Source organism: Dipteris shenzhenensis, chromosome 12 (genome assembly GCF_047967505.1).
Source record: "Dipteris shenzhenensis isolate YYH24624 ecotype China chromosome 12, Dip_SZ_1.0, whole genome shotgun sequence".
Taxonomy (NCBI): domain Eukaryota; kingdom Viridiplantae; phylum Streptophyta; class Polypodiopsida; order Gleicheniales; family Dipteridaceae; genus Dipteris; species Dipteris shenzhenensis.
In genome coordinates this window covers 23,546,370-23,558,557 of record NC_141607.1, presented here as the reverse complement: position 1 = coordinate 23,558,557, position 12,188 = coordinate 23,546,370, and positions in this window count along the sequence as shown.

Sequence of the window (12,188 nt, the reverse complement as noted above, 5' to 3'; positions counted from 1 at the left end):
GCGTGCTGTATGATAGAGGCTTACGTAAATCCATTGAATGTTTATAAATGAAGAATATTTTAGAAATTTTGGGGCAATTCCTTGATTTTGGGATGAATTTGATCATCTCTCTCCCTCTCTCTTATCCTCTTTATTGAAAAATATATGCTAGTTCTCAAATTTAAGTTAGAGCATGGAACACTTGAAAATTATGGGCCATGTTCAAACAAGTTCAAGCATGGCATGAAAGTAATAGTAGTGAATTTTCTATAACACTGGGACTTAATATTGTACTAAAATTACTAAAACAGTCTTAATGTAAGTACATTCACTCACATTGATTGAGTCTTACCCTTTGTAGGAAAACATATTTGCTAGAAGTACTAGTTTTGTATATGTTAATTGCATTGTTTGATTGATTTTTTTAAAAAGAATCCAACTAACATTGGTGTACGATTCACATTTTCAACATGCTTTGCCGAAAAATTCCGTTTGTTTCAAATCATCATAACTTGCATAAGCTTGTGCTAATTGTGATAATGTCCTTCAATTCATATTGCTATCTATTAATGGAATGGATCAAAATTGGTAACTCTACTTTTTTCTACTTTTGATCATGAGAACGATAGTCTTCTTGATGATGATATCTCCCACTCTTGATCATGTAAGTATTGATGAAAAAACATTAAAATCCCTTTCCAAATGCATGTGATATCCTTCCATAAACTTAGTCGATACCTACTTATGAGTTAACTTGCCCTTAATTAAGTTTGCCACTTGTTGAAGCAATTTGTCTTGATATGATTGCCATTTGATAGTCAAAACACCTTTGAATTTGTAGATAAAATTTCATAATATAAGGATAGATTATAATGGATGCTATAGGGGTAAGGAGTGCACCATGATCAAGGTACAGAGTGAGCACTTGAGGTCTTGAATCTCCTACTAAATATTTCATCTACTTTTATCATGTTTTGACCAAGCTATGCACAAGTCGATGCATATAATGCCTAAATGATTTGACCCTTGAAATAATATCCAAAAACATGTCAAGCAGTCTCTATGGTATTTTTTTCAAACACAATTCTTTCAATCTAGAAAAGTTTCTAATGTGAAGATAGTAGCAAAATGATGTCAAAATTGACCATAATATGGCTAAAATGGTTTAAAATAGTGACTACTATGATAGTTGAATAGCCTTGAGTAATTATGAGCATGCCATATGACACAACAAGGGAGCACAATATAAGGGATTCTACACACATATCCCCACCCCCGTAGCCATGTGTGATAATGAAGAGGGGATAACTTTGCATGTTATCCATTAACTCAAGGGTGGTCACTCTATACAACATGTAAGATAGTAGGTTTGTTAATGCAAGGGGATTTTTAAACGTGGGGTCATGCCATTTATTAATATAAAGTGGTTTTAAAAAAGTTATATATTATAATTATGGTATGTACATGTATGGAGGGGACTTTCAAAACCAAAATTGCAACACGTATACATACGAAAAAGGGGAAAGTGACTATACAAAAAAATGTATGATTTTGAATTCTCTCTCTCTCTCTCTCTCTCTCTCTCTCTCTCACGCGTGCGCACACACACACACACACACACATAGACTTAGTTTCTTCCCCTTATAACCTTTTTTCCTTGCTTTTCCCTACCCCCCCTGGTTCCCTCCTTAATTCTTTTCCCTTTTTCCTATTTCTCTCCCAAATTTTCTCTCTATTTTTCCTAAATTTTCATACTCTTTCAATACATTTCTCAAAATTTCCCCTATATATATTTTTGTCTCTACCCCCCCTAATTTCTCTCTATTATTCTCTCAGTAGCTCTTCTCTAATTTCCCTCTTCTTTCTTTCTTATTTCCCTAACTCCCCCTAATTTTCCCTAATTTTTTCTTAATTCTTTTGAAATTTTCTTACATTTTTCGTAATTAATTCCTCTTTTTCTCTAACCCCCACCTTGCACCCTCCCCTCGCCCCCCCCTCCCTCTTCCCCCAAACTTTCCCCTCTATCCCTTAATTTTTTCCTTGCTTTTTCCTTTTTCCCACTTTCCCTTATATTAATTTTCTAACTCCTAATTTATCTATCTTCTATTATTCATTCCATTCTCTCCCATAACCTACCCCACCTAATGTTAACCCTTCCCTGACCCAACCCAAACTATCCCCCCCGACTAATATTTTCTCTTCCCTAACCCTAGCGACTTGTTTACTTCCCCATCGGCTTGTCTCCCTTCAACCATTTTTCGACCCATCTACCTCCTTTCATTGAAATCGACTTCACCCGTGGCTTTAATACCCCCCTCCCCATCTCCTTCCCATACCTACTTTGCTTCTTATCTTATCCCATCTTCGTCTCTCTACTCTATCCTGTAGGCTGCTGATGGCTGACTTCTCGGTGCCCATGTCCTCAGTCTGTGTGCCCACTACTATGGTCACTCTCAGCCCTCTCCATAACCCGTACGTCCTCTCCACTATCCTCAAGTCCCTGTGATCGTGAAATTGTGTCTACTAACCGATGCTTGCCACTATATCTTGAACCCCGTGCACCTCTACCTCTTTGCTTTGAACCTTGTGTTGCCTCGATCAATCCAAGCATACGACTTGGACTCATAGGTTCCTTTCATTTCCTGCCTCATTATGATTAAGGCTGCTCCTATCTCCGTGCTCGGAGTATCCTATCACGGTGTCAACATCTCATGAATGAAACTAGCCAAGGATCGCTAGTCTGGTTAGGAGAGGACACGGGCCAACATCACATAACTATCTCTGAAGAGGCAGTAGAAACGCCCTTGGATCTCATAGTAAACACGACACCTAAAGATGAAGTGCTCCTCTGTCTCAACCTCCTGCATGGGTAATTGCTCAGCTCAGCCGCTCTCAATACGAAGTCTATGTGAAGCTGCCCAAGGGAGATCCTCAGTGAGTGGGGTAGGTGAATCTGTGTATATCCTGGTGGATCAATGAAACCCTCCGCTGTGATATGTAGGAAGTGATCTTTGTAGAAGCCCAGCTTCATTGGAAGATCACTCAAGCCCCAATCAAGTCCGGAATGTGTGTAGCTATAGTAGATCCTCATAGATAACCTGGTTGACCTCGTGTGATAGGAGGGAAGAGAAATGAGCATCCATGTTGTACTGGAAAGGAGGTAGTCTATCCATGTGGAGCCCTAGTCCTGCAAACGATCTCTCTATGTGTGCATACCAACACCTCTGATCTCCCCCTGCTGCAAGTGCCATTAGAAGAGGACAGTGCTAGGCCATGGTATCCTACTATGCTCGAATGTGTAATCCCCATACTCCCTGACTCGGTACAGATATGTAATGACCTGAAATGCAGCATCAGTTGTAATGGGGGTGACCCAAACTCTGCCCGAATGATCTGGTGAGGGACAGATGGCTTACCACGGGTCATCTGTGATGACATGAGAACCTATACACACTCCACCCTGGCCCACTCAGTATCCGATAAATCTGGCCCCCAACATGGGCTACCATACATCCCTGCAGGGCGGACCAAGGAGTCAAAAAGCAATCCTTTGGTCCATGGATCCTGAAAATGAGAGTGGAAGCACTCTCTCTCTAGTCTAGCCAATGAAGCATATCCTTTGCTCAGGTGCGCATACATCATGGGCCTCATGGTGAAGGTGGGTCCGAAAAAGAAGACCCCTAGATAAGTGTATAATGAAACTACCTCAATAGGGGACCCATCAAATGTGAAATGCTCATCGCGCATGATGACTCGAGATGTATTGAAGATCATAACCTTGGTTTTACCCAAGTTGACCTTCAAATCATGAGACTCACAAAAGGACTGTAGTGCATCAAGGTGTCTCTGGAGCCCCTCTACTTGACAAGAAACTCCTTATCATAAACCGGGTATCGGGTTTGGATATCGGAATGTTTATGGCTATCAAAAGCAATAACTCTACCTTCTTGCATCAAGACTGCTCCTGTACGATGTCGGGATCGTCGTTCATGACCTCAAATGGAAGGTTTGGGTTAGCAATAGCCATAACTGGTGTGATAGTGAGTGCTTGCTTGAGTTGTTCGAAACTATACTATGTTTCAGGAAGCCACTGAAAAACTGTTGTGCTTTTCAATAATTCGGACATAGGAGCTGCGATCTCAGAAAACTGATAGACCTTTGTGTGGTAGAAGTTTGCCAATCCGAGAAAAGAGTGGACATCATGAACATTCTTAGGAGTAGGCCAGTTTCAGATTACCTCGACCTTCTTGGGATCCACAGAGATGCCTTGAGCTGAAATAACATGTCCCAAATATTCGAGTTGGGTCTTGAATAGCTCACTCTTCTCAACGTTGATGTAGAGAGAATTTGCACGGAGAACTTCAAAAACTTGGTGAAGATGTTGTTTGTGCTCAAGTAGGGATTTGCTGAAAACGAGGATGTCATCGAGGTAAACGATGACAAACTTATTAAGGAAAGGCCTGAAGATGTCGTTCATTAGTGTCATGAATGTGGCTGGGGCATTGTTTAACCCAAAAGGCATGACCAAACATTCATAGTGTCCATACTTTGTTCGAAAAGCTGTCTTGTACTCATCGCCTTGTCGTATGCGAATTTGATGATAACCTGAACGAAGATCAATCTTTGAGAATTGTGTTGCGTGTAGAAGTTGATCGAAGAGGTCATTGATGTGAGACAATGGATACTTGTTTTTGAGAGTGAGCTTGTTGAGGGCTCAATAGTCGATGGAGAGGTGCATTAACTTATTCTTTTTTTCCACACGTAGTACAGGAGATCTGAAAGGATTGCGACTGGGCCGAATGTGACCTTTGTCGAGTAGTTCGGCAACCTGTCTTTGGATTTCTTCATTTTGAGTGTAAGAAACCCGATAAGGAGGTTTCGACGGTGGATTATTGTCGAGAATAAGCTCGATTAGGTGATCTACTGGTCGTCGAGGTGGTAACTGCTTTGACAATTCCTATGGGAAAATATCTAGGTAAGGCTGGAAAAAAGGTTGGTTGAGGTACTCAGGATGAACTTGTGTTGGTGTCTCCTCTACTGCCATAACCAACAGAAGTGAAGTCTTTACTTGACGTTTACGAACCCACTTCTTTACTTGTAGGGCAGAGGCAATTGGGGTTGAAGGAGAGTCCCTAGAACCAGTTAGCTCAATAAGTTTTCCCTGGTGGGACAAACTGGATAGTATGGCTGCAAAAACTGATTGATGGATCATAGTTGTAGAGCCACTGTTGTCCAAGTATGAGATCGTACCAAGAAAGAGGCATGATGTCGAAGTTCAACTTGTCCGTATAATGTTGGATGCGAAAAGATAAGTTTTTGATCCTGGTGTTGCACAAGAAGGTAGTTCCATTTGCGAGTTCAATCTGATAGTCCATGGGACTAGGATTGGTGGTCAACCAAAGTTTTTCAACCATAGAACTAGCTAGGAAGTTATGAGAGTAGCCACTATCGATGAGGATAGTGACCGTTGTTCCATGAATCGATCCTTGGACACAAAGTACTTGAGTGGCCAGGGAAGGTTCGGGGTTGCTGGCAAGGCTCATGTGGATGGTATTTGCCATTCGAACAGCTTTGCCTTTCTTGTCTTGTGCTGGGGTAGCAGCTTCCGTTTGGGAAGTGCTAGGTTCCATATTGGAATTTTGCTTTGGTCGTTGGGGACAATCGAACCATCTATGGTCACCTGTACAGATGGTACAAAGTCCTTTTGTGATGGATTTGTTCTTCTTGTCAGTGGCCGCACCTTTATGTTGGTGATGTCGGTCATGACTTTGTGAAGAGGAAGAGGTGCGATCCTTGGAGGAGTGCTTCTGTTGGGATCCAACATACGATTTCTCAGACGTGGGGATCTTGAGACTTTGCTGACCTTGATTGCCTAAGTTTTTCTTGAACTTGGGGTTATCTTGAGGGTGAGCACCCTTGGCCATAGTAGAGTTCTGTGTTCTATCAGAACTCTGCTTCCCTGTGTTTTGGAAATCGGTAATGCGCTCTGCGTAAGCAATAGCGCTAACTATGGTGGTGATGTTTGCTTTGAGGACATCAATGCGTAATGAGGGATTTAGGCCTGAGATGAAAGCATGAAGGCAATCATCATCCGTTAAACCATCGATCTCCAGCACCAATGTGGTGAACTGAGAGATGTAGGAAGACAGGGAGCCCGTTTTCTCCAACTGTCAGAGTCTTGAGCGTGCTTGGAAGTCCGCATTGGCAGGTATGAATTGCTTATGGAGCACGTGTTCAAAACGTTCCCAAGTTACACACTTTTGCTATCCTTTAAGCATCGTTGCCACCATAGGAAAGTTGTATCCTTGAGAAGGGAGGCTACCAAGGCAATCTTTTTGCCTTTAGTGAGGTCAACAGAATCAAGTACATGCGCAGTTTTGCAAGCCATTGGTCAACTGTTCGACGATTTCGTTGACCAGTGTAGGCTTCCGGAAGTTTAATGTCAAGTCTTTTACTTTTGGAAGCTTGGAGTAAGCGGTAGAGGGCACGGAGTTTAGTGTTTTCTACTTGTGGTAGGAACAAGTCCACATAGTCGTCCGGTGGCGTCACATCATCCTCTGTATGTGTGGTACTGGGAGAATCCTGGAGTTGTTGGACTTTCTAGACCAAGTCGAAGATGCTGTAGTGAAGCTGAGAAATTTGAAGTTGAAATAGTGCTTCACCTTGTAAGTTGACTTCAAGGGTCTTTTTTGGACTTGAATCGCTCATCTCCGAAGAGGCTGCACGCGAGCATTGCGACATATTTGAGATCCCTGTGAGAAGAGCACGAACTTGCGCTCTAGTTTGTACCATTCCTGGAAGAAGATCCAGGCTGCTCCCTGAGGTTACTCATGTTGGAGGGGGTAGGCGAGGCTGGATGGAACCACCCATGGAAATATCGTAAAGGAGGTCCTAGCTGAGGTAACACTGGTGATGTTGAAGTGGGTGTTACTACTCGTGAGAGTACATGGGTATGTTGCAGAGTCCACAGATCTGAGAAGGGATAAGGAGCTATTGTCAAGAGTCTTGAGCGTGCTTGGAAGTCCGCATTGGCAGGTATGAATTGCTTATGGAGCACGTGTTCAAAACGTTCCCAAGTTACACACTTTTGCTATCCTTTAAGCATCGTTGCCACCATAGGAAAGTTGTATCCTTGAGAAGGGAGGCTACCAAGGCAATCTTTTTGCCTTTAGTGAGGTCAACAGAATCAAGTACATGCGCAGTTTTGCAAGCCATTGGTCAACTGTTCGACGATTTCGTTGACCAGTGTAGGCTTCCGGAAGTTTAATGTCAAGTCTTTTACTTTTGGAAGCTTGGAGTAAGCGGTAGAGGGCACGGAGTTTAGTGTTTTCTACTTGTGGTAGGAACAAGTCCACATAGTCGTCCGGTGGCGTCACATCATCCTCTGTATGTGTGGTACTGGGAGAATCCTGGAGTTGTTGGACTTTCTAGACCAAGTCGAAGATGCTGTAGTGAAGCTGAGAAATTTGAAGTTGAAATAGTGCTTCACCTTGTAAGTTGACTTCAAGGGTCTTTTTTGGACTTGAATCGCTCATCTCCGAAGAGGCTGCACGCGAGCATTGCGACATATTTGAGGTCCCTGTGAGAAGAGCACGAACTTGCGCTCCAGTTTGTACCATTCCTGGAAGAAGATCCAGGCTGCTCCCTGAGGTTACTCATGTTGGAGGGGGTAGGCGAGGCTGGATGGAACCACCCATGGAAATATCGTAAAGGAGGTCCTAGCTGAGGTAACACTGGTGATGTTGAAGTGGGTGTTACTACTCGTGAGAGTACATGGGTATGTTGCAGAGTCCACGGATCTGAGAAGGGATAAGGAGCTATTGTCAAGAGTGGAGGATATCCAAAAGGAGTGCCTTCAGAGTGTAAATACTGTCTTGGGGAAGGTAAAACCTATGCAGGAGGATATCTGGGAGCTGAAGGAGGTGGAGAGTACCCTGGAGATGAAGAAGCTGAGGGGTAAAAGTCTCTCCAAAAATGGACAGCAAACTCGTGAGGAATATCAGATTCTGGGTATCTATGTATCTCATGAAACACAACCTGGACTGTGCTGAGAAAGTAATGTAATTGAGGTGCCTCACGTAGAAGATATAGGATGTGGTCTAAGTCATTGGAAGGGCACGTGACACAAAAGGCCCACGATGCAAAAGCTCCGAAATGGGCTGGTTGTGCAATCTGAACACGATATTGTGTGATAGATGATGCCTGAGGTGTCCTTGAAGGGACTGAGGCATTACCAGGGGTTTCCATGCTTTAAGGAGGGGGCTTTCATTTGTTGTAATTTGATAATGAGCAGCAAATAACAATATAAAAGCAAATTCTTAGAAAAAGAATGGAAAGAATCCACCTGGCATGGATTAGATTTGCAAGACTGTGCTGAAAAGCGTGTACCAACGATGGGCTTCGGGCTAGAAAAAGTACAACATCAATTGCGAGTTAAAGGAGGTCTTGGTGTCGAGTTGGTAAAAGACAATAGGCATGCTTCAAATTTCAAAATTAGGGTTTGCTGGAGAGGGAGGCGATTCAACGATCAAACAGTTCGATTGTGGGCAAAATATGTTGCCAACGAAACCATGAATCACCCAAGATCTCGATCTGCTGTGTAGAGGCGAGATTTTCTTGTATAAGAGGGGCTGGCTGAGGAGATGTGCTGGACATCAAGGCTTCTACTCGCAGGCTGAGATGGCGAGGTGAAGAGATAGAGCATGCTATGCAGAGATTGGCATCAAGCTGTCACTCTTCAGAGGCGATGGAAAACATCCATGGCTGAGCAAAGGCTAGCGAACAGATTCAACAGGTTGAGGGCAAGATTGGCGTGACTATGGAAGGCCGCCAAGGGCTGAGCAAAGCTTGGAAACAGAAGTGTTGGTGATAAGGGGCTGCTCTCGGTTGGGGTCCCTCCCAACCTGCCATGCTCTCTATCCTCTGCTTAGTCACCCCTAGGGTAGTGGTCACGAAGGCCTGCGCATCTCCTATCGAGGAAGCCTCAATGTGAGGAACCCCACGTACTTTGATGTTGAGAGCCTTGCTGGCTCTCTACTGGTGCTCCAAGAGGGTAGCCGAAACGGTTACCCTGGCAAGTTCCGGTTTGGCACGTCGACCCATCTAAACGTCTTCTCGATGACAGATTGCATGCTCGCAATCTATGCCTCCACAACTGGGGTGCTCCCTGGGACTGTATGTACAGCAATGACCTCCTGTCGGAGCTGTGAGATCTCCTATCTGAGCCCCTGAATAAGATCAGTTTGGACTCGAATAGCCTGAGACTGCTCCTGTATGAGTCATGCCTGCTCCTAGGTGAAACGTGTCTACTCCTATGCGAAGCGTGAGCTCCCTCTCGCGCTCTCGGATGCTTTAGACCTCCATCAGTAAATACTCCCAAGCCTCTAATGGGTCAGCTCGTCCGTGCTCCAACGGAAACTAATAGGAATGTGGCCTGAAGGTGTAAGAGACTGTAGACTGGGTAAGATGGGTGCAGTATGGGGATGATGAGGCGATCCCAGCAAGGTAAGGGAGTGTGGGCTGACTGAGAGGCAGAGGAGAGAGAAAGGTCGAGTAGCGTGAAATAGTGTATGACCCCTCCAAAGTAGGTGTCATAATCGGAGAGAATTGTAGCGAGAGAAGAAGGGAGAGATGGAAGAGATGGTGTCAGTGACAACTCCTCTATCCTAGGAGAGGATGGAACAATCAATGTCATGGTGGGTAGGGGTATATCAGAGCCAGTAGCTGTAGATTGTGGGCGAAACTGGAGCTGAAAGTCAAGCTGGAACTGGAACTAGAGCTGACATTGAGGCTGAAGCTGAGGCTGGCACTAAGGCTAAGTATGAGGATGTAGGTGAGATCGAAGCTAAGACTGAAGCTGAGGCTGTGGTTGAAGCTGAGGCAAAAGTGGCCATTGCTGTCCACTCCAAGTCCACCATGATTGTATCGTGTGTTCACATCTTCGAGTTTCAGCTGTCTTTTTTCTTGGTGGCTTTATCTGTATCCTTGCCACCTTTTCCCATTTCTTTTGATTGACGCGTGTTCGGTGCAGGTCTTAGTGCAAGAGCGAGAGTAGGAGCTTCCTCCCCATGATGAGAGGTACCCCGAGGGGGGCTGAAAAGAGGCTGAGGAGTGGCGGGGGGGGCTGTATGTAGGCTGAAAGCATGTGGGGGGGCTAGTAGGGAAAGGGGGGGGGTGACTGGAGAGCAGGCGGGGGTGGCTGAGGGGTAGAGGGAGTAGCGGGAGTAGCTGAGGGGTCGCGAGGGGTGGATGAAGGATGGCGGGAGATGAAGGGTGGCGCATGGCTGGAGTGGAGGCGACGGAGTAGAAGGGGAGGAGGGGGCGCATCAGAGGGAGCTACAGCAGGCAAGAGGGAGCTGCAACAGGTGGAGGGAGCTGCAGCAGGCGGCTGGAGTGGAGCGGGGATAGCTGCAACAAACGGGAGGCGAAGCAGGAGGGAGCTCCAACCGACAGGGGAGCAGCAGCAGGCGAAGCAAGTGGGGAGGCGGCGGCACAGCAGAGGAGCTGTAGGAGGCGAGGGGAGCTGCAGGGGCGGAGCAAGAGGGGAGGAGGCTGAGCGGAGCGGCTAGGGCAGCGAGGAGGCTAGGGGAACGGGGAGGCTAGGGGAGAGAGAGAGAGAGAGAGAGAGAGAGAGAGAGCAGACGTGACACAAGTTTGAGGCAATGAACAGTTGAATATGATTGATTATGATTGATTAATTGAGCAAGTACACCTACCTCCTTTTATATAGGTTGAGGATAGCCTTATCTTTCCACATTGACGCTTCATAGATGAGGTCACATACACCTACCTCAAACAAGAATCTAATCTAATCTAAGACTTATTCAACTTTGACAAGAGCAAGATCATTTTAGACATCCCATGCAATCATTGCAGCTACATTTCCTTGAAGCTTGGGCTTGATTCCCTTGCAACTTTCCACACACTGTATCGCGTAAGGACGAGGCGTACCTTTGTCTCCTAATGTCTAAAGTTCGTACTAAGAGAATCTCTCAATGTGAGAAGGAAGACGTACAGGTACCATTGGTGGAGAATGATAATAAGTCTGTGAACTTGAAGTGTCTTGTTGAGCAACCGATGGGCTAGTGTTGGTGGATGAGACTTCACTCATAAATCAAGAATGAAGTCGGCAGCACGCGAGAGTGAGTATCTTCAGCTGAAGCAACAAATAGGTAGCCGCCTGCTCAAGTGCTACCAAAATGCCTTAAGGTGTCAAATATTAAGGCCCTTAATTTATGCCACATGTCAGTTATTGGAAGACTTTGAGAATCTTTGAGATAAAAACAAGAGGCACGGGGTGCCGACAGCACTGCCCCCTCTCCCTCTCTCTCATATTAGAAAATGAAATAACCTGAAGTTTTTGGAGGGTAAAAAGCCTGGCTTGACATATTTTACCCAGACCTCTTTACTTCGTTTGTACATGCAAACAAGCAAATAAAAGCGCACATGTTGGAGAAGGAAATGATCTCAAACTAGAAGGTAAGCATTGATCATAGTCCCATCGATGGACTGATTTCTGCAGAAGACTGAGATACCCAGTGTATTGTATATTGTTGCATGAAGATGAAAGCTACTGCACTACATTTCCCCCCCTTTCCATTACAGAAATGCAATTGAAAACTAGGAACCTGCTCTGAACGGACAACTGTGAAGAGCAACAGCCGGAGACCAATTTTGCAGTCGCTACAATTGGATGAAGAATGGTCGCTACAACTGGATGAAGAGTTGAGGACTCTCAAACTCTGATCAAGGATAGGAAGCAAACAAAAATTCCCACCGTGGTAAATTCGAGCCTTCATAACCTGATTTGTGCACCGGAATTAGACAAAAACACCAAATATTTTACAGAAGCGGAAGAACATTCAGTAATTTTGAGCTTAACCCGACAGATCTAAGCACAGGAATCTGACAAAAACACAGTGATTCAAACACTGCTTGGAAAATTACCTTCCGAAAGGACTTGTGCAGAGGAATCAAACGAAAACAGGAACCAAACATTGTTTACCACACAAGGTTCCTTTTTGGAAAGTTCTTAGCAAGTCCGGTTTAGACGGGGCAAGTTCCTGTTGCTATAGCCTGCCCCTAGCAGGGCAGTGCTAACAAATGATTTCTGAGAGGGAACAGAACCAAGTCGTCGAGCGAATCCAGGATGAAGTATGAAGTGATGAGGAAGTTGACGATAGTGTGGTGAACTTCGCTTGGAAATCAAG